Below are 24,278 nucleotides of genomic sequence, written 5' to 3'. Positions count from 1 at the left end.
GATGATCTTTTTTTCATATGTTTATTGGCCACATAAATGTCTTCTTTTGAGAAGTGTCTGTTCATACCCTTTGCCTACTTTTTGATAGGGTTGTTTTTTTCCTGTAAATTTGTTTAAGTTCCTTGTAGATTCTGGATATTAGACCTCTGTCATATGGGTAGATTGAAAAACTTTTCTCCCATTCTGTAGGTTACTTCTTAACTCTGATGATAGTTTCTTTCACTGTGCAGAAGCTCTTACACTGTTGGTAAGAGTGTAAATTAGTTCAACCATTGTGGAAGACAGTGTGGTGATTCCTCAAGGATCTAGAACCAGAAATAACATTTGACCCAACTATCCATTACTGGGTGTATATCCAAAGGATTATAAATCATTCTACTATAGAGACACATGCACACGTATGTTTATTGCAGCACTATTTACAATAGCATAGACCTGGAACCAACCCAAATGTACATCAATGATAGATTGGATAAAGAAAATGTGGCACATATACACCATGGAATATTATGCAGCCATAAAACAGAATGAGAGTATGTCCTTTCCAGGGACATAGATGAAGCTGGAAGCCATCATTCTAAGCACTCTAACACAGGAAGAGAAAACCAAACACCACATGTTCTCACTCATAAGTGGGAGTTAACAATGAGAACACATGGACACAGGGAAGGGACACACACACACACACACACACACACACACACACCGGGGTCTGCCAGGGAGTGGAGAGCAAGGGGAGGGAGAGCATTAGGACAAATACCAAATGCACGCAGAGCTTAAAACCTAGAAGACAGGTTGACAGGTGCAGTAAACCACCATGGCACATATATACCTATGTAACAAACCTGCATATTCTGCACATGTATCCTGAAACTTAAAGGGAAAAATTATTTATTAGAATATCTCTGTTTGTTGCTTTTTAATTCTGTCTCTCTTAACAAGGTAGCATGATAAATACGAGCTCAGAAAGAATTAATTTAAAGCAGAAATGGAAAGGAAGATAGTCCTACTATAAAGACTTCTTTCTGCTCGTATCAATATAAACTGACCAAGGATTAAATTATTTGGGGTTTTGCAATGTTGGAATGACCACTACTTCTTAACTTCCAACAGCATGACAATTGAGACCTCAAGCTTGTTTCAGAACTTCCATTTAAATGCCCGTTGTTACCCAATGGTAATGGAAATTAGCCTAGTAGCAAGTATCAGATTCAGGTTGTTCCATTTTTAAGAACATACTGGTAGAGATCACATCAAGGTAGTCGCAAATAGCCTGAAGGAGGAAAAGGGCATTCTGGGACACAGAGATGCAAACCATGTAAAAACCATGTCTAGAAGTATTTGTCTATAGGTACTGGTACAAGAAACTAACTGGAAGGACACACACACACACACACACACACACACACACACACACACACACAAAAACCAAAAAACAAAAACAAAAAAAACTTACAAAGTTGAAACGTGTGGTCAAAGAAATCACATCCTGGCTAGAAAATGTCTATGTCCTTTCAAGCCCCAGAGAAAAATTGGGACCATGAATTCTGTGCCAGCACAAAGCTGGGCAGGCCTTAGTAGGGCATACCTTCCAATCCCAACATTAGTAATGGGCATAGAAAATAATAAATGAGGAGATCCTTCCAGAGGGCAGAGTCCAGCACTGTGAATCCAAAGCAGAGAAAGTTATGTCCAACATGCAAAAACTAAAGTGGCAGATGGACTTAGGAATTGCCAAAGAATGATTCTTCACAATTTTTGCCAAGTACAATTTGATAACTACTATAGAAGGATTATTTATTCTTCATTCATCTTTTTCTGAATGAATAATGTCATTATTCTGCTCCTACTCTACTGTTATAAATTGAACATATAGGAGAGCAAATAAATCCATGTGTTGACATATAAGTTGTTGTAACACAAGGAGCCACATTTGATGTACTGGAAAGATGCTCATTCAGAGATCCTGGACAGACTTTAAGCTGGGTACAGAACCTGAATAGGATTTTGAGATATTTTCCTAGAGCGTGTCAGTATTTTGGGGGATATGTTTTATGCATGAGAAAAAGGATACTCATCTTTTAATGATTTTTTTCTTATGAAAATGGAATGGCCCTCAGCTAGAGACTATATTCCTTAACTTTACTGGCATTTGAGTTTTGCCATGTGATTAAGTTCTGACCAAAAGCAAAGAGAAGATGTGTGTGCAAATTATAGGTCAGGTCTTAATAGGGAGCTTCCAAATCTCCATTCTCTTTTTCTCTCTTCCTGATGTCAGGAACAAAGGCATGGTGATATGAATGAAGAGGCACCCTAATAAAGAGTGAACACCAAAGTACATAGGACCAAAGTTGCTGGATTGCCTCGGAGCAGAAAACCTACCTTCCCTATTGCTGGAAAAAGAAATGAATTTTTATCTTATATCTTCTTACTAATATATGAGGAATAAATATGAGCAGATTTACAATTTAGAATTACACTCTTATTTTCCAGAATGTTATCTGTGGCCTGCATGACAGACTAGAAAGAGATAGAGAGTCCAATTAGATGTGTAGAAATAGCCCTTGTGAGAAAAGATGGCATAAAAATATAACACAATGACAATAGCAATGAAGACGGTGAATCTACTTTGACAGATGTTTGAGAAGGAAAAGTGACCATACTCCTTAAACTAATTAAATACGAAAACAGAGAAAGGGAGTAAGTTTTAGTTTTTCAGTTAATGCCTGTGATATGCTAGGAACTTGGTTATTTGCTGTGAGTAAAGAAATGAAAAAGCCCCATTAAAGAAATTTATATTTTTGTTTACAAGATAAGAACATTTTATTTTTTGTATATGTTTCTATGTGTGTATACATGTGTATGTGTATATACAGGTAATATTTGTTTATAAGTGAAGAACAGTCTATAAAGGCTATCAGCTTTCAGGAGAGACAGCCATCTTATTACAGGAGGGGACTTCATAAATAATATTCTCCTTAGCCAGTCATAAAATGATGAATCAAATTTAGATAAAGAATAGACAGAAAAGATACGCTAGTCATATGATTAGTGGTTAATACTAGCCATTTAGAAAGCCCAGTTCTGTTCAGTTCAGACTTAAAGAAGAAAAGAACCCCCACAAAAGCCCCAGCTTGAAAACTTGCATTTGTCAAAGAGATTGACCATTTTTTAATCCATGAGTTATTTATTTTAAATAGTTTGATACAGATAAAATATTATTTTTTGTTAACATACCTGAGCACACATACATATGTATTAACTAGAATAATATGTATATATTTCCATTCTATTATGTATTTTATATAATATATCCTATTACATAATACATAATTCATCTCCGAATATTTAAATTCTTAAATTTCATAACCACATAGGTTAAAAAAGTAAATTTCTTCAGGTGACTGGTTTAGGTTTATTTTAACATTTGGCACGATGCTTACCATGGTGTGGACCATTCCCAAAGATCTTTAAAGATCAAACTGTTGACATGTTTCCTTATTCTGCTTCCAGTGGGATAGTGAAAAATTCTTTATATTGTATTTTAAAGACTTAATAATGTAATGATGTATGCAATGTATTGAATGCTTATTATATGTCAGATTCTGTTCTAATAACCTTATGTTCATTCATTCAAGAAAGAAAAACAAAGAAGAGAAGGAAGAAGGAAGGAATGAAGGAGGGAGGGAGGGAAGGAGAGAGGGAGAGAGGGAGGGAGGGACAGAAGGAGGGATGGAGGTAGGGAGGGAGGTAAGGAATAAGGAGGGAGAGTGGGAGAAAATGAAGTAAGGGAAGGGAAGGGAAGGAAGGAAGGAAGGAAGATAAGTAGGTAAAGGTGTATTTCATAAGATTATCTCATAGATTCTAAGACTTTGGGATGACTCTGCATTCTTCAACGTTTGCAATAATCACACAATTGACATTGCTGATATGTGTATTCTGAAATCGCCAAAAGAGAAACACATTCATTGTTCTATTATTTTTATCCTCTTTCCTATAAATTCACTGTAAGTCTTTAGAGTATGTGTAGATAACTCAAAGCCTCTTAGTAATTCCCCTCCCAAACTCAGCAACTCCATCTGTATTCTATCTGTATTCACCCTCTATTTCTCTCTATTTCTACCACTCTCCCTATTTTGTTTATTATTTTTCTCTCTCCTACCAGATATGTTCTGCCCATAAAAATATAAAATCCTTCTGTATCTCCACTTCACTAGCACAACCTTGTCCCCAACCTCTTTCCCATAAGTTATCATTTCGCTAAACCAGGATAAGGATTCTAAGGTAAATCAGACAATATCAGCATATTCTACAGAGAAAGAGACCAACGAAAGTTTATGAGTTAAATTTTGTGTTATTCCTAACACAATTATAAGCGTGCTATGCAAAAACTTCTGGAAATAAAACTCCTTTTATACCTTGAGGATTTAGTGTCCAGGACATTCATAACATTAAAATCGTCTGACTGTAGAAAGTTGTTAATAAATCCCTGAAGGTACATCCCATATTCTGGGAAACCGAGCACATATAATAGCAATCAGTGTAATTCGATCTGGTTCCAGTAATTGCAACAATTTGTTTGAAAGATAGAAACATGCCCTTTACTCTAAGAAAAACAAAATTGAACATCTATACTCAGTGCCTATTGCTGATTGACTTTGTTTTGGGGAAGATCTTTGCAAAATCTAATATTGACCAAAGCTATCAGCACTGTCCACTTAGCTTCTGTCAATGTTCAGTCATTTGCTAAGGTTTTTTGTTCGGTAGAATTCCTTCATCATTTGAGAATTTAACAAACATTTATTGCACCTTGATTCTCAAGTGTTTTAGTCCATTCTCATGCTGCTATGAAGAAACACCCGAGACTGGATGATTTATAAAGAAAAGTGGTTTAATTGACTCACAGTTTTGCATGGATGGCAACCCTCAGGAAACTTACAATCATGGAGAAGGCACCTCTTCACAAGGTAGCAGGAGAAAGAATGAGTGCCAAGCAAAGGGAGAAGGCCTTTATAAAATCATCAGCTCTTATGAGAACTCAGTCACTATCACGAGAACAGCATGGGGTAACCATCCCCATAATTCAGTTATCGCCACCTGGTCTCACCCTTGACACCTGGGGATTATTACAATTAAAGGTGAGATTTGAGTGAGGACACAGAGTCAAACCATATCAAGGATGTTCTAGACATTATACCTGCTTCTAAGAATATTAATGTATATTAGATAACATGGCTTTGTTTCCTGTAAATTTATGATCTTTACATGTGTAAATATATATGGATCACAGCATGAAACAGGAGGCTCAATAGAAGTATATTCAGGGTAGGAACAAGAAGCAAAAAGGAAACACTGGGGCCAGGAGAGGTGGCTCATGCCTGTAATCCCAGAACTTTGAGAGGCCGAGGCGGGTGGATCATGAGGTCAGGAGATTGAGACCATCCTGGCGAACATGGTGAAACTGCATCTCTACTAAAACTACAAAAACAAAATTAGCTGGGCGTGGTAGCAGGCTCCTGTAGTCCCAGCTGCTTGGGAGGCTGAGGCAGGAAAATGGCCTGAACCTGGAGGCGGAGCTTGCAGTGAGCCAAGCCTGGGTGACAGAGACAAACAACAAACAAACAAACACTAAACAACATTAAACAAAGAAAGAAACAAACAAACAAAAAACAAAGGAACACTGAGTTCAATCCATGAAGGGGAAGAAGACTACAGAATGCTGAATTTTGAAGTTTAGTAGATAACTGACAAGTGAAAATCATAGGAGGGCATTCTCAGTAGAGAGAATATCATCAGAGAGTGTGCATGTAAATCAGCATAATATGTAGGGAGACTGCAAGTCTAAGTAGAGCACATAGTCTCAGCTGTTAGAGGATATCGGAGAGTTTTGTAAGAAATCTTTACTTTGATTTAATTTTGGTTAAGGCATTTTACATTACTCCCAACACTTTGAATTTTGAATTCATCTTACTTTCTAGGTGCCATGTATTAATATTAATAATTTTCTCATTATGGATCCAAAAGAATATGAACCATGGAAATTCCTTAGAGAATTCCATGTTTTTGTCATTCTTTTTCTTTTATGTTTTAAGCAAATATATATGTATTGTTTACCACAATCCAGTCATTATATGTATTTATTCACATCTCGTATTGGAGCCATTAACATCTGAAAATATCAAAGTGCAATCGTTGATAATTTGTTTATTTTTGACTGAGCTAACAAAAGCAAAACAATACAATTGAAATCTCAAATTTCAATGTTAACAGATTACAATAGATATTGGACAATGTTTCATTAAGATGTGATCTCACCTTACATATGTTCGTATGCATATTTTCAAAGTATTTTAATGGAATTAGACATGGATTGCATATCTCTGAAAAATAGGAATATCTAAAAAATTTTAAGGATATTAATAAAAATGTTTCAAACTTATAATAAATGTGTACACAGTCCCTCATGTTTAGATAGACAGGTTGTAGATAGATGATAGATAAATAGATGGCTGGCTGGATAGATAGATGCAGATAAAAGTATACAGATATCCAGATAGTAGAGACTGTTAGTTATCTGTCTATACAGTTTATTTTTATTTTTGTTTATTTTATTTATTTTCTTTGGGACAAGGTGTCACTCTGTTGCCCAGGCTAGAGTGAAGTAGAGTGATCGTGGCTCACTGCAGCTTCAACCTCCTGGGCTCAGCCTTCTGAGTAACTGGGTTTACAGACACATGCCACCAAGAATCAGCTGATTTTTTTTTTTCTTTTTGTAAAGATGGTGTCTTGCTATGTCCCAGAGGCTGGTCTCGTACTCCTGGTCTTAAAGAGTCTGCCGGCCGCGGCCTCACAAAGTGCTGAGATTACTATACTTCTAGTAATAAAACCTCCTGAAATTTAGATGGATGCCATCCAGCTAGAAATATACTGCAATTTCCAGTCTTATTCCAGCTGTGTACAACCACATGCCCCAGTTCAGGCCAGTGTGAAGTTAGCAGCCCTGCCCTTTAAAAAGCCCACATACCCTCATACCCTCCACTTCTGCTTTCCTCCCTTTTCATATCCAAGATATGGGAAAGAATGTGATTAGCCAGTGTTAGCCAAGCAGAGAAGAACAGCGCACATAGGGAGGGTGAAACAACGCAATATAGGGGACTTGCGACCTAGGGGATGACCAGGAGAAGCTGTGCTCATCATCTCCATAGAGTAGCTCAGTATTTTAATCTTTACAGCTTTATTGAAATATAATTTATGGAAATGAAATTCACCCTTTTCATTGTACAGTTTGATACACTTTGATAAATGCCCACAGTTGCGCAACCGCCATCAACATCAAGTTTTGGAACACTTCCATCACCCCAAAAAGTTTCCTTATGTCCCTTTGTAGTAAATCCCTTCCCTCAGCCCAGTCTCAGGCAACTGCTGCTACATCCCTAGTTTTTTCTTTCATAAAATCTCATATGAATAATATCATACTTTATGAAACATGATGTTTTTAAGATCTATCCATATTGTTTCATCTATAACTATTTTATTCCTTTTCACTGTTGAGTAGATTCCATTGTATGAATATATTCACTGCCCTTTTCTAAATCCATTCACGAGATGATGTGCATTTGGGTTGTGTCCATTTGCAGGTTATTAATAATGATTCTATGGAGATTTGTGAGCAAGTCTTTGTAGAAAAACATGCTTTTTTTTTTTTTTTTCCATAGGTAACTAAGAGAAATCTCTGGGTCACATTGTAAATATATGTTTACATTTTCACCATCTGACACACAGTTTTCCAAAGTGGTTGCAGCATGTCACATTCCCTATAGCAATATATGAAAACTTCAGTTTTTCTAGTTTGCCAGCATTTGGTATTATCAATGTTTTTTATTTTTATTTTTTTTGTGTGTGGCTGTTCTTAGGTGTTTGTAGTGCTATTTCATCGTGGTTTTAATTTATACCTCCCTAATGACTACTGATTTTCAGCCATTTTTATATACTCATGACTCTTCAAATCTTTTGTTGCTGGCTCTGGTGGCTTGTGCCACCATACTCCCAGCCACTAGGGAGGCCAAGGTGAGATGATCAATTTGAGTTCAGGAGTTAGAGTCTGCCGTGAGGGTAACAGAGTGACTCTTCCATCTCTAAAACATAAAAATAAAAGGGAATTTTTAAAATTCTTTGATCAATTTTAAAATTGGGTTGTCTTCTTTTTTTTTTTTCTTTTTTTGAGATGGAGTCTCGCTCTGTCGCCCAGGCTGGAGTGCAGTGGTGAGATCTCGGCTCACTGCAAGCTCCTCCTCCCAGGTTCACGCCATTCTCCTGCCTCAGCCTCCTGAGTAGCTGGGACTACAGGTGCCTGCCACCAAGCCTGGCTAATTTTGTTTTTGTATTTTTGGTAGAGACGGGGTTTCACCGTGTTAGCCAGGATGGTCTCGATCTCCTGACCTCGTGATCTACCCGTCTGGGCCTCCCAAAGTGCAGGGATTACAGGCGTGAGCCACCTCACCTGGCCAAAATTGGGTTGTCTTCTTATTAAACTGTAAGTATTTTTCACATAAAAATATTTTGCCATATATATAGATATATAGTCAGAAATATATGTCTGTTATATGACATAGATAGATACATACATACATGTAGATATAGAAACATCCATATACTACTACAATGGAATTGTCAGATACTTTCTCCCAATATAAAGCTTGTCTTTTCATATACTTGCACCTTTAAATGAGCAAGGGTTTTAAGTTTTGAGAAAGTTGTCTTTATCTGATCATCTCTACCTTTTATTTTAGGAAGAAATAAAATCCCTCTTTTATTAAAATCTCATTTATTTTAGTCTCATTGGATGTCTTTTCTTCATTCTCCATTGTTGATATCTTAAAATCATGACATCAGTAACTTTTCTCCTCAGAAAAAGACTGTATTTATGAATATTTTATGAACATCTCCAGCAAGATGTTCATTAGATTTATCCCCACTAATCTGCTAAAAACTTAAAGCTTCTCCCCTTCGCTTTCATATGTTTTTGTAAATGATTTATTTAATGAATTTTGTTTGAAAACAACCAAATTAATTTTCTTCCTCATTGCAATATATTGGGAACATTAGTTTTACATAGATCTGAAATATATCCTGTTTTTAATTCCTGCTGACACCAGCATCACATCATCTAACATTGCCCTACCTCAAATGTGCATCCTTGTCTAAGTCTGTTATCTTGTCCTGATACATGACTACTTCTCAGGGCATCCCAGATAGCATCATTTGCTTGGTCTTGTGAAACCACAATTAAATCGCATGACTCATGTTAATAAGGATTTAAACACTACCCATCGCCTGTAAAATTAAATTTGAATTACTCCTATAAGCATTGTGTTTAAGCATCTGTTCCACGTCTCATATTGAAACACTTCTTTTTGAGTCGTGTGGTACCACATATTCTTGTTTTCTTTGTTCTCTTACATGAATGGCAACTCCTTTTCAATCTTTTTTCATTTTACACACTCTGTCTAAATAATCTACTTTATTCTCATCACATTTAATTTATCAATATGATAAAAGTTTCAAATAAATATGTATAGCCTGATCCTCTAGAAGGGCACACATTTGATTGCCTACTTATCATTCGTATGTCAATTTCTTATCAATATCTAAGAACTAAGTTGACCAAAAAGAGCATTTTTCTTTCTCTTTGATATGTTTGTTTCCCTCTCCAGGTGATTCTCATTGCAGTAAATAATACCACCAACTTACCATTTGCTGAAACTAGAAACCATATTTATTGCTGGTTTTATTCTTCTGTCTCAGCCTCCAAAGCCCATTTATCAGTACATTTATTTTCATATATGCTGCCACCAGTCTGCTTTAGATAATCACCTCTTCTTGCTTAAACTATGACAGCATCTATTTAACTATTATATATTTTTTCATTCTTCTCATCTTTGAAACCATTCTTTACTGGGAAACTACAGGGAAGAAACTGTATTTGGATCATGTCAATTCCTATTTGTAATTTGTCAATGGCTTCATTATACATGCAATAAAATTAAAAATCTCCAACATAGTTTTAAAAGCCCTGAATGATCTTGGTCCTGCTATCCTCTTCTTCCTCATTTTTTTTTTTTTTTTTTTTTTTTTTTTTGAGATGGAGTCTCGCCCTGTTGCCCAGGTTGGAGTGGAGTGGCATGATCTCAGCTCACTGCAACCTCTGCCTCCCAGGTTCAAGAGATTCTCCTGCCTCCGTCTCCCGAGTAGCTGGGACTACAGACATGTGCCACCAAGTTCGGCTAATTTTTTGTACTTTTAGTAGAGATGGGGTTTCACTGTGTTATCCAGGATGGTTTCCATCTCCTGACCTTGTGATCTGCCCGCTTCGGCCTCTCAAAGTACTGTGATTACAGGCGTAAGCCACCGCACTTGGACTTCTTCCTCATCTTATGCTGCTCTTGCAGGCAACTCTAATCCCCTCTGATATACCATGCTTTGACCTGATCCAGGACCTTCACACTTGCATTTACTTCTACAAAGAGACCCATTTCATCCATAATCCCATAATAAGTCCTTCAACACTCACCATAAATAATTCATTATCAGAGAGATATTCCATGAAAGCATAAGATAGTCAACCCTTTCTTATTTTTTAATTCTTATTTTAAGCCCCTAAATGATTCCTTTTTCAGTCATTATTATAATGTACAATTATTTAATATATTTGGTAATACGTATTTACGTGCTAACTTTATTATCCTTGCTAAATATAAACTCTCTGAGGACATGGATTTTGCCAGTAGCCTTCTTGTTTCCACTGTATGGGCATGGAAGTCAATACAGTACATGAAAAATAGTAGGTATTTGGATACAGCTAATAAATGGATAAAACTCTTATTCATCTATCTGGTCTACTTGATATTCATCAGCATATTTAAAGATATTTTATTTCTGATGTTTGGTTTTACTCTTCTTATTTTCTTTGAAATCCTATTATACTTTCTTTTAATTTTAATATAATTTTATTCTTAGAGAAAAGTTCTCATTCTGTCACCTAGGTTGAAGTACTGTGATATGATCACGTAGCTCAGTGCAGTCTCAAGCTCCTGAGCTCAAGCAATCCTCCCACCTCAGCCTCCCAAATAGGTAGGACTACAGGCATCATCACCAACCACACCCAGTTGGTAGAGATGGAGTTTCACTATATAGCCCAGGGTGGTCTTGAACTCCTGGCCTCAAGTGATCCTCCCACAAAGTGTTGGGATTACAGGCAAGAACAACACCATTCCTGGCTCCTATTATATTTTCAAAGCTCTACAGTAACCTTGGTCATAATGTCTTTCTTGAAATACTGCTGTCCCTTTCCCCAAAAGCCAATTAACCAATTAGTTAAAAAGCAATCAATTCAATAAACTGATCATAATGTGTTTCTCTGTGAAATTTCACAGCATTCTGATAAGGCACCTTTTCCTAAGGAACTCGTATAATACATTTCTCTGGGTATTAGGTTTGTGTCTTCTAAATTTTATATTTTTAAATTCTATATCAGAGTGGTATGCTGTTCAACATTTGTTAAGAGTAATTCCTAACTTGGAATATTTGTATTTAAAAAATCCTCCTAAATGTTAACTACTAACACATTAATAGGCTATGTTGGCTGTAAGTCAGGCATACAATACATTGCAATGACTCTTGAGATTTACTATTACTGGTTTTGTTTGTTAGTATCAATAAAAAACCTGAACAATTATGCTTTTTATGTGTTTTATGGAGGGGTGTGTGTGTGTGTGTGTGTGTGTATATATATATATATATATGTATAATCTACAGTCATTAGAGATAAAGTCTAGGTTGAAAGAAATCCTACTGTTGCAATTCTTGAGGTTAAACCTATGGTTATTGGAGAGGTTTGAATGTCTGTGGATGTGTGTTATGTTTGTGTGGGTTGCATCTTTCTTACGGAACTGGGGTATTGGAAATTAATCCAGGATATGTACACATCAATACAACATAACCTTGAAAGTGGTAGGGATACTGATTTTAGGTTAACATGAAACATAAACATTATTGTAAAGAAAAGTTACCCTTTATTATGTAAACATAATTTTCCTTTTTTGTTTTCTTAAAAAACAAAACAGGGCACTCGTAAGAACATTAAATACAAATAGAGGGTGGATTTAACTCATAAAATAGTATGCTGCTTAATAACACGGATCTAGTAAAAAAAAAAAAAAACAACAACAACAACAAAAAACTTTATTTTGTACATGAAAACCCATTTAGGAGACTGAGCTAATAAACCTTTGCATTATAAATTATGATTTTACTGGGATCCACATTTATGATTAGTTGAGGGCAACATAATTCTAGTTTTTCCTACACAGAAGTACTGTAGCCAGCTGTCATGGTAAACTAAAATTTCTGAGGAATGCTGTAAGTGAGAAAAGAGTGATCACTTTTTTATGAGGTATTATTAGGCAATGTCTGCATAAAAAGCATGCTATATTGAAACAGCCAGTCCTGAGATCTCAGAATGCTGATTATGCTTAGCCTTCTACCAAGGCTAATAACTACAACTCTTCATGGTGTGAAGTAAAATGAATTCACGGTTGAATAATTTGATCCAAAAATCTGAATAAAGTCCTAACTATCTCTCAATTAAGTTTGCTATTTAACTGAATTGTTTCACTTTAGCTTATTCTGTTTATTCATTAGGACTTTCTTTCCTGGTTTCATATGGCAATTACTAATTATATCTAACCTGTTGAGTTCCAGTCTTAAATTCTTTATTAGTTCTAGTTTTCTTGTAAGCTGGGGCATCATTAATTCTCTTTTATTCTGTATGCTGTTTTTTATGAGTTTTGTTTATAAGTATCACCAGAAAATATGAGTAATTATGCTTCCCATGATTTCCATCGGTGTGTTTAAAGCATAATCTACTTAATAGAGAGACTAGGCTGAGGAAAATATAATATATATAATTGTTTTGTAACAATTGGGAGAGTTTGTTACTTCTCTACCTTTGTTACTTCTAAAAATATGTTGTAAGTATAAGAGTTCTGTATCTGTCTATCTGGTTCACAACTATGGTTGGAGTTTAAGTGAGAACCCAAATGTGAAAGAAGTCTAAATATTCAGAAAAGAAGAAAAAATTCTAATATTTGAATATGCCCAGAAAACAAATGCCTTCTCTTATTCTCCATGGACATTTTAAATCTTCCTTTTATTGATTCATATAGTTTTGATGTTATAATTTTTATTATATTCTCATATTTGTTTAAGCCTTTAATATTCTGGTAAATTTGTTTTCAGGAATTTATCAATATTGTCATTTTATAATCATAACCTGCCTTGTATGACTTTACAACCTCCCCTAGACTCTTCATTTCAATTAGGTCACAACTGCTGAAACATCAGACTTACTGCTTTTCCAAAGCAATCAGTCTTCTATCTGTAGTTTTCAGAACGAAATTGTTAACCTAGTGCAAGAGAGAGATGGTTTCCAGAAAGAAGAGAGTGCAGGGCAGAATATCCGGGAGGGAGAGGCAGAGGGCTTGGGCTTTCCATGTCTGCATCTGATAACTACACAGGGAGGACAGACAGCAAGAGGAAGAACACCACAGACACTTATTGCTCATCCAGTGAGCATGGAGCTAGAAAATGGGGGAGGAGAATGAAGAGAGATGGCCTAAGCATGTGGGAACTCACGGTTTTGTTTCCAAAAATAGTGATTTGGAATTTAAACCAGGTAATTTAAACACTGTACAGAACATTAAGTACTTAGATTTAAAAGAGAAGGAAGAATTGAAATAATTAGAAGTAAAACCTTTGAATTTAGACCTAATTTTAAATTCCATTTCAACTTCTTGATTTGCAAAAGACCGTTCTTTTGCTAACTTGTAAAATGTAAATAAGAATAGCTCTTCACATGGTTGTTGGTAGCAAATGGAGTGACAGTAATTTCTGCCTAGAACAAACATAGGAAACTCTTAGGAAGGAAGCATCATTATCATTTTGATGTAGTGAAAATGTCCTTTGATATTAGATATATTAACTGAGCAAAATCTATGGTGTAGATGTCCCTCCCCCACCACCAGGCTTTTCTAATAAAAAGAAACATATATATTGCACAGTATTTTGTTAAAAGTCTAGGAGGACATCATCTTTACATTGCAATATTTTTTTTCTAAATGTTGCACATGGGAAGTAACAACATGCTGAAGAACAGGCACTGGATCTTTGTCTACTTTGCCTTTTCTATTAGTTTGTGTCAAAACAAGAAAGAGATGACACATGAGAAAGAAGAATGTTTACTTACAAAGGGATTGCATATGTTAGTGCCATAATCTGGGCTACAAGGGACAGAGCTGCTAGCACCCATAGGCCTGATGGTATAAAGGGACTGACCATCAACTAGACATTACATTTCGTAATGTCTCCAGGCTTGCGGAAGAAGAGGCAGAATAAAAAGTAGACTCTACCATATCATCCAAAAACTGGGTTCCTTGGTTTTTACTAAAATGAGTTAAATTCTTATATCCACACAAAACTTGTACACAGATATTTATAGTAGCTTTATTAATAATTGCTAAAACTTAGAAGCAACCAAAATATCCTTCATTAGGTGAGTGGATAAATAAATTGTGGTCCATCAAGACAATAGAATATTATTCAGTGCTAAAAGGGAATCAGCTACTGAGCCACAAAAATACATGGAGAATATTTACTTGCGTATTACTAAAAGCCATTCTGCAAATGCTATATATTATATGATTCCAATTATACGCCACTCTAGTACAGTATATGGAGGTAGTAAAATGATTAGTTACTGGTAGCACTTAGGGGAGGGAGAGATGAATAAGTGGAGTGGGGCAATTTTTAGAACAGTGAGACTACTCTGTGTGATAGTGTAATTGTGGACACATGTCATTATACGTTTGTCAAAATCACATAGAATTTATACCAAGATTGAACACTAATGTAAACTACGAGCACTGGATGATGATGATGTCTCAATGTACATTCGTTGATTGTAACAAGGTACCATTGTGGTGCAAGATCTTGATGGTAGGAGAGGTTGTGTTTTTGGATGACAGAAGGTATATGGGAACTCTGAGTACTTTCTGCTCAACAGCTATGAACTTAAAGTTGATATAAGTAATAAAATCAATTTAAAAAAATGTACACTAAGCTCACAGTCCTCCATCCCTCTAATCTCTTGCCTGCTTATCTATGAGCTAAAAAATAAGAAGTACTTAGGGTAAAAGTGCCCTGCTAACATAATCCATGGAATCCAACCAATCAGATCAGAGGGCAGGAGGAGATGGAGGAAGAACAAAACTGGAGGGATAAATGGAAGACATCTAGCTTAGACTTGTTATCAATGTTTCAACTACTATCAGATTTCCTAACACTATTTTAGAAACAACAATTGTAATTATCAGGAAGTTTGAGCATTCTCTTAGAGCTTATTGGAAAAATTCGATATAGGCTAAGTGTCCTTGATGCCCCTTGTTAAAAAAAAAAAAAAAAAAAAAAAAAAAAACAGAAAATACCACTGGATTATACGTATCATATTTAAATACAGCCTATAAGTATAAGAGAAATATTGATACATATTATAGCATAATAGGTAGAGTTCTAATAAATATTAAATGACTAGTAATATTGGGGTAAAATAGAATGTTCAAGGGAATAACATAAAATAAATCCTAGGAACGGTGACCTAAGATGAATTTAATATTCTTAAAAGAGTATAGTATAGTGAAATAAATAATAAATTATCTACATTAGAGATATTATAGTGAAGCTTAAGTAATAAATATAAAATAACTCACTGCAATGGTTATGCAAATTCATTATTAAATATTGATTATACTACTTCTACTACTAAAATTATTAATATTAATACCATTAGATTTCTTTTTATAATTCTGATGTACTGTTGTTTCTCTAAATGATCATGTATTTCTGTATTAGAACATGGTTAATGTAGTTGTAAAAAGTAAGGGTCTGTGTTTATCTTTCTGAGTGTTTTTAGTGGTTAACTTATGGGAAGAGCACATTTAGTGTCTCAAAGATAGTATTGGCTAGTCAGTACCTGGGGAAAGCTGATCTTTATTATCTGTTTTATCACATGCAAGGGAAACATTGCTACTAAAATCTTTATATTGCTGCCAGTATATTGGCACTGTAGCGAGAGCAGCAGAGAAAGAGAGCTTAATCCAAGGTCATCTACTTAAATCACATTTGTAGTGAAGAACTCATTGCTAAAGAGAGAACCAAAGACAAAGAAAATTTGAGATTTAACAAACAGTACTAAAGCATGAAGTATAGAAAACCTGTAGCTTTGGGATTGAAAAGTATCTACAATTTTAGCCATAGCCATCAAAACACTTTAGTACACATTATTTATGATACCAATATTTTTATTATGATTAGTTTTCTGAAGACATTACTATTTTAAGATAATAACAGTCTCAAAATCATGTAAATACTCCAAATCCAGTTTTATTATACTTAGCAACAGATATCAATCATAAATGAATTATAATGCAAGTATCAGGTAACTAATTTAGTAATCTTCTTAAATAACAATAACACTCTAGAGAATGTAAACAATTGTCATTCATTCAGATTTTTTATGGGATACTTAAGCCTTTTGTGGATGGGTAAGCTACTGGGATACGGGCATTGATCTTTGATTGAAGCAGCTTTTCCAGAAAACAGGTACATCAGTAGCAGTGCTTGAAAGAAGAGAATGTACTCAGGTCAGCAGCAAGAAACCAGATAAGGAATGTTCATTGTGTCAAACATTTTCCCGAGAGACAAATGAAAAGGATACTGACCAAACTTGTTACACTGATCTCAATTGTTGACTGATATATCCTTCTATTTAAGCTAGACTATAAGAAATATTCTGCACTTAAATAGAATGTGTTCTAGATTCCAAAGAAAAGGAAAATCCATGAATAATATATATATATACAAAGAAAAAAGCATTCTCAGAAGAGACAGGAGAAAAAGTGATGTTCAATCATCTGGAAGCTAAAACTGCAACTTCATTCTGTGAAGTTTTGACAGGGTGGAATGACAAGAATATTGAGATAATGTAAAATCTTAAATTGTAGAACTGAAAATAGGAAAAAATTCCTTTAAGTTCACTATTCTTTTACGGAAGTAGAAAAACAAAATGAGGATTATTAGCTCGGATTGTTTCAAACAATGTCAGTTTCACAACATTTTATTATTTTGTGGATTTTATTAAATATATATTTTTAAGGATTTTAGAATTTAACACAGTCTTTGACAAATGAAAGACCATGCTAGATCCATGATCTATGCAATATAACATTATATAAAGTATTTAAAATTGGGGAAGAGGGAGAGCAGTGCAACCAAATACTTAAAAGCCATGTAAAATTTCAACCCAGTGATAAGAGGGTGGGCATCACATTATCTTCAGTGTTAATGATTTAGCTTTAAGATAATAAATATGCCACCAGAAACTAATTTTAGTGAATCCACTAGCATGAGTTATGATTCAAGGAAGAGTTGGATTAATTTTCCAGTATAAGGAAATAGCCTAGAAAGAAATAAAAGGCAGTACAGGAAAATGTGACAGCAGAATTGGATCTCAGTATTTGCCGATTGTGTTATTGGCATTACAGGAGAATTTCGGAGAAGAGAGCTCCTATTAATGTTTGTGTTCTCTCTCACTCTTTACAAACATACGGGGAGACTTTCTTTGTCTTGGGGAACAACAGCACACTTACTGCAGTAAGAATGAGGGCATCCCCGTTTGGTCTACCTGTGAAAGCCACAGTCAAAAGCCGCCTGCATTTGATACTGAAGGCCTGTACTTTGTCTAAATCAGAAAGTCTTTCTGTTGATAATGGGTGACTGAGAATCATAAATCAATGATTAAATATATTAGAACATGTAAATCCATTAAGCCATGTTCTTTTGTTTCTCTCAAGGTGATTTTGTTTTAAATCACAGTCCACTGCACATCTTTTTCAAGCCATGTGTTTCTCACTTATTAGCAATTTTGTATCTTAAATGATATATTATATCTTAAAAATACAGTGAACAACGTTCTCTAAGTGGAAGTTATTCTTTCACAGAAGTCCTGAAACCAAAAGACATTTGTTCAGATTCTTGTTGTACTATGAGGGAGTGATGAAGTTGAATGGGAATAAATAAAACAAACACAATCCCTGTTTCCCATATTGAGATCCATTTCCATTTCCATTTTCTCTTCATGTTGTATTTTTTCACACATTTCCTATCCGACTTTTAGGGTGGCTAATCAAGAAAACTACCCCAAAATAAATCTATAAAATGTGAAATAAGACATTTTTGGCTTGTAAAAATCATCTAAAGGTTAGTACTGAGCTTTGCATGAGTTGTTCTTCCCATAGGCAGAAAATGCCACAAAGTGATAAATGGAATAACATATCAGAAATAAGCTATTTTTAAAATGTTAAAAAATGGGAAAGATATTTATCAAGTCCTAGAAAGTAAAAGGTTAAACAGTCATAATATTGGGATGAGATGGAGAGGTTAAAGACAGTAATCAAGTAGAAGGAAAAATCAAGCTTTCTCTATTCTTTTTGTTTCCTATGGATTGTTTTAAGGAAAGGACATAGGAAGAGAATATTGCTGATATTGAATACTGATGCTAATATATCAAATACACAGGCTAAGTTAGTCAATAATTTTTACGTTTTTTCCTTTATGCAAGATTGCAGTGTACATTTTGCTTAGTCTGTTAAATGAATAGGAAGAACTGAAGGCAAAAATAGTATATCGAATTTTCATTTGGAGTCACTAGATGCCCAAGGATTTCAATTAGTTAGATTTTCATTTTGGAGGGCAGCATTTCTGTCTTGAAGTTTTATTCACTGGAAAGATTTATCCTGTGATTCTTTTCATTATTCTTCAAAAGGCAGCATTTTAAAAATTATTTTCTTTTCTAGTATAACTTTTACTTTAATAAAATGAATCAAAGTAGTAAAGTGATGCTGCCTTTCCATTTTGTTTGCATTCATGAGAAGAAAAGAAATAAAAGGGCAAATTTTGTAGTCCCCGCGATTGGATAAATAATTTGAAATATAATTCGGAAATACAGGAAAAAAAATTATTGGGCAGAAAAAAGACCTCAGACTACAAACAACATTATTTCTTGAAGTGAAAATAAGGCCTGCAACAACTGATGTGATGCTTGCTAAAAAGAATCCATTAGTCACGTTGAGGGAAAATTACAGAAAAATTATCCAAGGCAATGCAAAGAAGCTTGAATATTGCCTCAAGGATGACCTCCTTGGTGAGGCTCACCTGAATATACTATGAAGAAAACTAGAAGCCCATATTCTATTTTTTAATAATAGGTCATGGTTAGAAATAAGACACAAAATACAGACTAGTTAAACTCATTCAGTTCTTACTAGCTAGTCTACACAAATGGATACAAACCAGAATTCACTGTACATTAAAGTTGCTGGTTCCATGGGCTTATTACTTATTAATATTGTTACAATGTGACAGATATTGATATAAAAACAATAAAATAAAGATTTTAGGAGTTGGATGGTAGCAGTGTTCTTTCAGAAGAAAATGTTCAGAAGAGATGATATTATGCATAAGTTTGACTGATTTTTGCTGAAATATATTATTTTTCTTTAACTTATATTTATATTTACATTGACTAAAACAGACATTGATAATTTGTGGTATCAGTACCTACAGACAGAACAAAGTTAAGATAATGACAGTACTAGCTATAAGTATTATAGGATAGAACTTTAGAAGTCAAATAAAAGATACATTATTATTTATGTGCAGGACTTTTAAAGAGACTAGAATAACTGTAAAAAGAAATTTTGATTTAATGTATTTGGGGATTAGTGAATTTATAAGTTGTGGTTAAGTGAGAAGGTGCTTGAAAATAAAGGGAATCCTAGGAAATTAAGACAAAATTCAAAGGATTATGCCAGTAGTTAGTCTTTTGAACAGTAGGCAAAGACATATGAGTAAATGGATTCTTATGTATAGCAATTGGTTTTGTAATTTCCTTCATCGCTCCCTGAATGTGGAGTTCTATTGAATAAAGCAGTTAGCAGGAAGCCATTTACCATTCTCTCTACTTACAAGATAAAGAGAACAAAATTATTGACAGATTTATTAACACTCCCTGACTTAGTCAAGGAGTTAATGTACATTCAGAAAACTCTGACCTGGAAATAGGTTTTTGTTACATTTCAGAAACAGTTTATCTGAAATGGCCCTTTGATTTACAGAAGGAGATCTGCGTCTGGTTTATCTCTACTGTGAATATTTGGTTGGTCTGATTAGCTGGTGGAGCATAAGAATGAATGAAGGTCCGGCATTTATGTAGATAAATTATCTGAACTTTTTTAGGGAAAAAGGGGGAAAAGGAAAATAAACGGAATAAAGTTACATAGTGAGAAACAAAATTAAATATTGTAGATTATGCCGATATGCAATCCATAGTTGCACAAGTTGGCTAGCACACAGGATCCTTTAGAACAGCAGAGGATCTGCAAAATATTTTGAAGGAGTTAATTTATTGATTTTTTCAAAAACATTCATAGTCACACTATATTTATAAAATATTTGAAACAATTGGGTTCTGGTCCAACTATTACTCTACACTAACTACTCGTGCCATGTAACTTCCCTGAGTATCTCCTCCTTAGTATGTTCACAGACACTTAGGAGTAAAACAGATTTTTATGTATAGCGATTGGTTTTGTAATTTCCTTCATCTCTCCCTTAGTATACATTTTGTTTACTTGAAGTGACTACTGCAAGAACTAGATAAAAGAATGTATGTTAACTTTGAAATATGTAAAAATATCATGTATTAATGATTCATATTAAGTGTTATTAATATTATTTCTTATAGTCCTCTCACTTTGCAAACAAGGGTATATCAATGAGTAGTTATAGAAAAAATACCTTTATTTCTCATAAGGAGCATGTGATATTCTGATATTTTTAAATATCTGTGAATTTAGTACCTGAATATGTTGGCCAGTTAAAGATAAGTAGAAAAGTGAAAGTAATATGTATATCGTTTTCCTGAAAGACACATTTGGTGATTTATCATTACTGATAAATTTAGTTTTAGTTTAGTTGACGTTTTTAATAACTTTTTATTTTGGAATACTTTTAGTATTATAGGAAAGTCACAAAGATAATTCAGATGGTGTCCATAACATTCTTGCCCTTTCCTCTTAACGTTAACATCTTACATTACCTTGGTACATTTGTCAAAACCAACACACCAACATAGATATATTACTATTCACTAAACTTCAGAATTTATTTGGAATTTATTATTATATTCTTCATTAACCCACCTTTTCTGTTCCAGGATTCATTCCAGGATACCACACTGAATTTACAATTAATTGATTTCCATCATGTAGTGTGTTTTAATCACACAATTATTTCAGAATGTACTTGTTCATACTCCCACAGATTACTATTATTTGTAATTCTTTACTATGAAAAATATAAATGGTTTATCAGAGAAGCTGAACACAGTTGCATTCATGAAGCAATCTGCTCTTTCTCCCTTTGTTTTTTCAACCTGCCCTTGGGTGGAAATCTAAGACCAATTCCATAATGTTTTGTTTCCCTTTCATTCGCAAAATTAGTCTCCTTTTAACACCTGAAATATATAATCCAGTATACTTGTAAAACCCTTGAATGTTGTTCAGATTACACTGTCTGCCTTTCTTCCCTTTAGAGTTGGCTTCAGGCTTGCAAGTAAGCCGTGGAAAGCGGAACAGGTCAGCAGGGTGATGTTTTTAATCCTGGGGGTTGGATAGAGTGAAGGGAGTTTAAAATGAGGTGGTGTTAAGAAAAGTTTTCCCAAACTTGAAACCAATGCTAAAAGATAGGCAATATGTCATTTTAAGATCATATGGGGGCATTGTTTAATAGGCGCATTTGATAATTTTCCAAGGGAATACACTTCGACTCAATATTGACTTTTGTAAACTAAGTTCCACACTTAGTGAAGTGCCATGTTAATTTATATATTTTTGTATAAGAGAGATGCAGATAATTTCTCTCTGTTAGAAATGATAACCCAAGAGGTAACTGTTGTTCCAGAGACAATCAGCCAGCTTTGTAAATAACAGAGTAATCTTATTTGAATATTTCTTTATTAAATTGTCTACAAACCTCATGTGTTTAAATATTCTTTGAACGAGGTATGCCATCCTATTGGTTTCTTCATTATTTTCTCTTTGACAAATGTTTGTTTTGTATTTGCTTCAGTCATATTTTTTAACATTTTCAAAATCAGACTTTAAGAGGTAAAAGGACCCTGTTCTTTAGGTGAGCTGTTTTTTGTTTGTTTGTTTGTTTTGTTTTTTTTAAGATTCTCTTTTGGCAGCTTCTTACTTCTGCCCCTTGGCAAATGATGCCTGTCCTCTAAAAGATTGCTTTACACTTCTCTCCACTTATGGCATCTAGAAAACCCATCCAGTTCTTCTGTTACAGTTCCACTACCTCTGCAGATTCAAGTAACCCTATATGCATCCTTTCTGCACCCCTAGTACAGCACAGCTAAAACTGAATGTAGTTCGTAGGAAAACTCTTCCAACCATAGCCTTTCTTTCTCACCCTTCCCCTAATGAGGATGAGATATCAGGCCCCATAAGTTCCAAACCACACGGAATGCTTTTTTAACTCCAGTAGTCTGCCTGAAATCTCCCCACTTAACCGGAAATGAGAAGGGAACAGCCCCCTTCTTTTTTATTTTCTTCTTCTCCCATGGGAGGCTTGTTATATTAGCAACTCTCTCTGAAGAGATTTCCTCTGTCTTTTTAGCGTACACTCTTTTATAAAGTAATTATTGCCATCTTTTCTTTTTCCATATTTCTTTGCCTATTCTTCACATTTGTACACACACAGTCTGTCCTCCTTTGCATATATAGTTTCAAATCGGCTAGTCCAGTACTGTAAAAATATTGTTGATATTCTGTATGGAAAGTTATACATCTATATTTATTTTCAAATAATTAGAATCTTCATAATTTTAAGCAGTCATGCTTATGAACATGGCATGTTTTTCCATTCATTTAGTTCTTTCATGTACTTCAGTATAACTTCATAATTTTTTAATAAAAGTCTTATATACCATTTAGTAGCTTCATTCCTGTGTGCTTTATAGTTTATGTTTATATGGAATCTTTCAAAATTAACTGTTTCACTTAAGCATAATTGTAAATTGTTCTGACAATTAAATATTAATTTATGCTAAAGAACTTTACTGTTAACTGCTTTACTTCTAATAATTTCTAGATTCTCTAAGATTTTTCTGTCATTCGTAGATAATAGTAATTGTTTTCTTAATTCTTATGCCTTGCATTTATTTTTCCAGATTTATTAAAATTGGCTAGAATCTGCTACCCATCCCCTTCAAAGTTAAAGGGAAATTGTGCTACTGAGTATCATTGCATTTCTGATTCTATTAAAAATATGTCTGAAATATTACCTGTAAATTAAATGACACTTTAAGTTTGTTTATTGTTATGTTTGTTTCATTTCCTTAATCAATTAAAGATTATTTTTTAACCTGCTTTTGCTAAGGCAAAATTTTTACCTTACTTTTTGCAAGGTAAATTTTTCTTTTGATCACAAATGAGTTTTTATTAGGACTTTTTTTCCTAAATTTAAAAATACGATCGTATGCTTTTTCTTTAAATATGTCAATTTACATTGTGATGAATATTGTATTAAACTAATCACTGTGTTTACATTAATACACTTTACATTCTTGCAATGGAGTTTTATTGTTTTATGCATAGATATATAGATAAATAGGATTGAACAAAATGTAAAAATAATTGTGTAGAGGAAAATGAGTTTAGGATACTTGGGTTTTTAGAATATTGTGTTCTATACAAATTCTCTCACAACTCAGTCTCCCTCCATTGTATTAAATATATATCTTTTACTTTAAAAATATATCTTTATTTCAAATGCATAAAATTATTCTCTATAATAGATAACCTACTTTCATTCAAGCACTTGAGATTGACATAGGTTGAACACTCAATACTTGGATTTTAAACTTGGATATTGATTATGGATTAGCCATTTAGATCATTTTCTTTACGTGCTTCAATTGGAATAACACTATGTCTTTTTCTCTATGGATATCAGGGAATTAAAAGATTCAAACAAGTTATAAATATACAACGCAGTTGCATTATGAAGGCAGAATTTTATGATTATGGTAATTAATGAAA

The sequence above is a fragment of the Papio anubis genome, chromosome 15, assembly GCF_008728515.1.
Source record: "Papio anubis isolate 15944 chromosome 15, Panubis1.0, whole genome shotgun sequence".
Taxonomy (NCBI): Eukaryota; Metazoa; Chordata; class Mammalia; order Primates; family Cercopithecidae; genus Papio; species Papio anubis.
Note: the sequence above shows the minus strand (reverse complement) of the source record.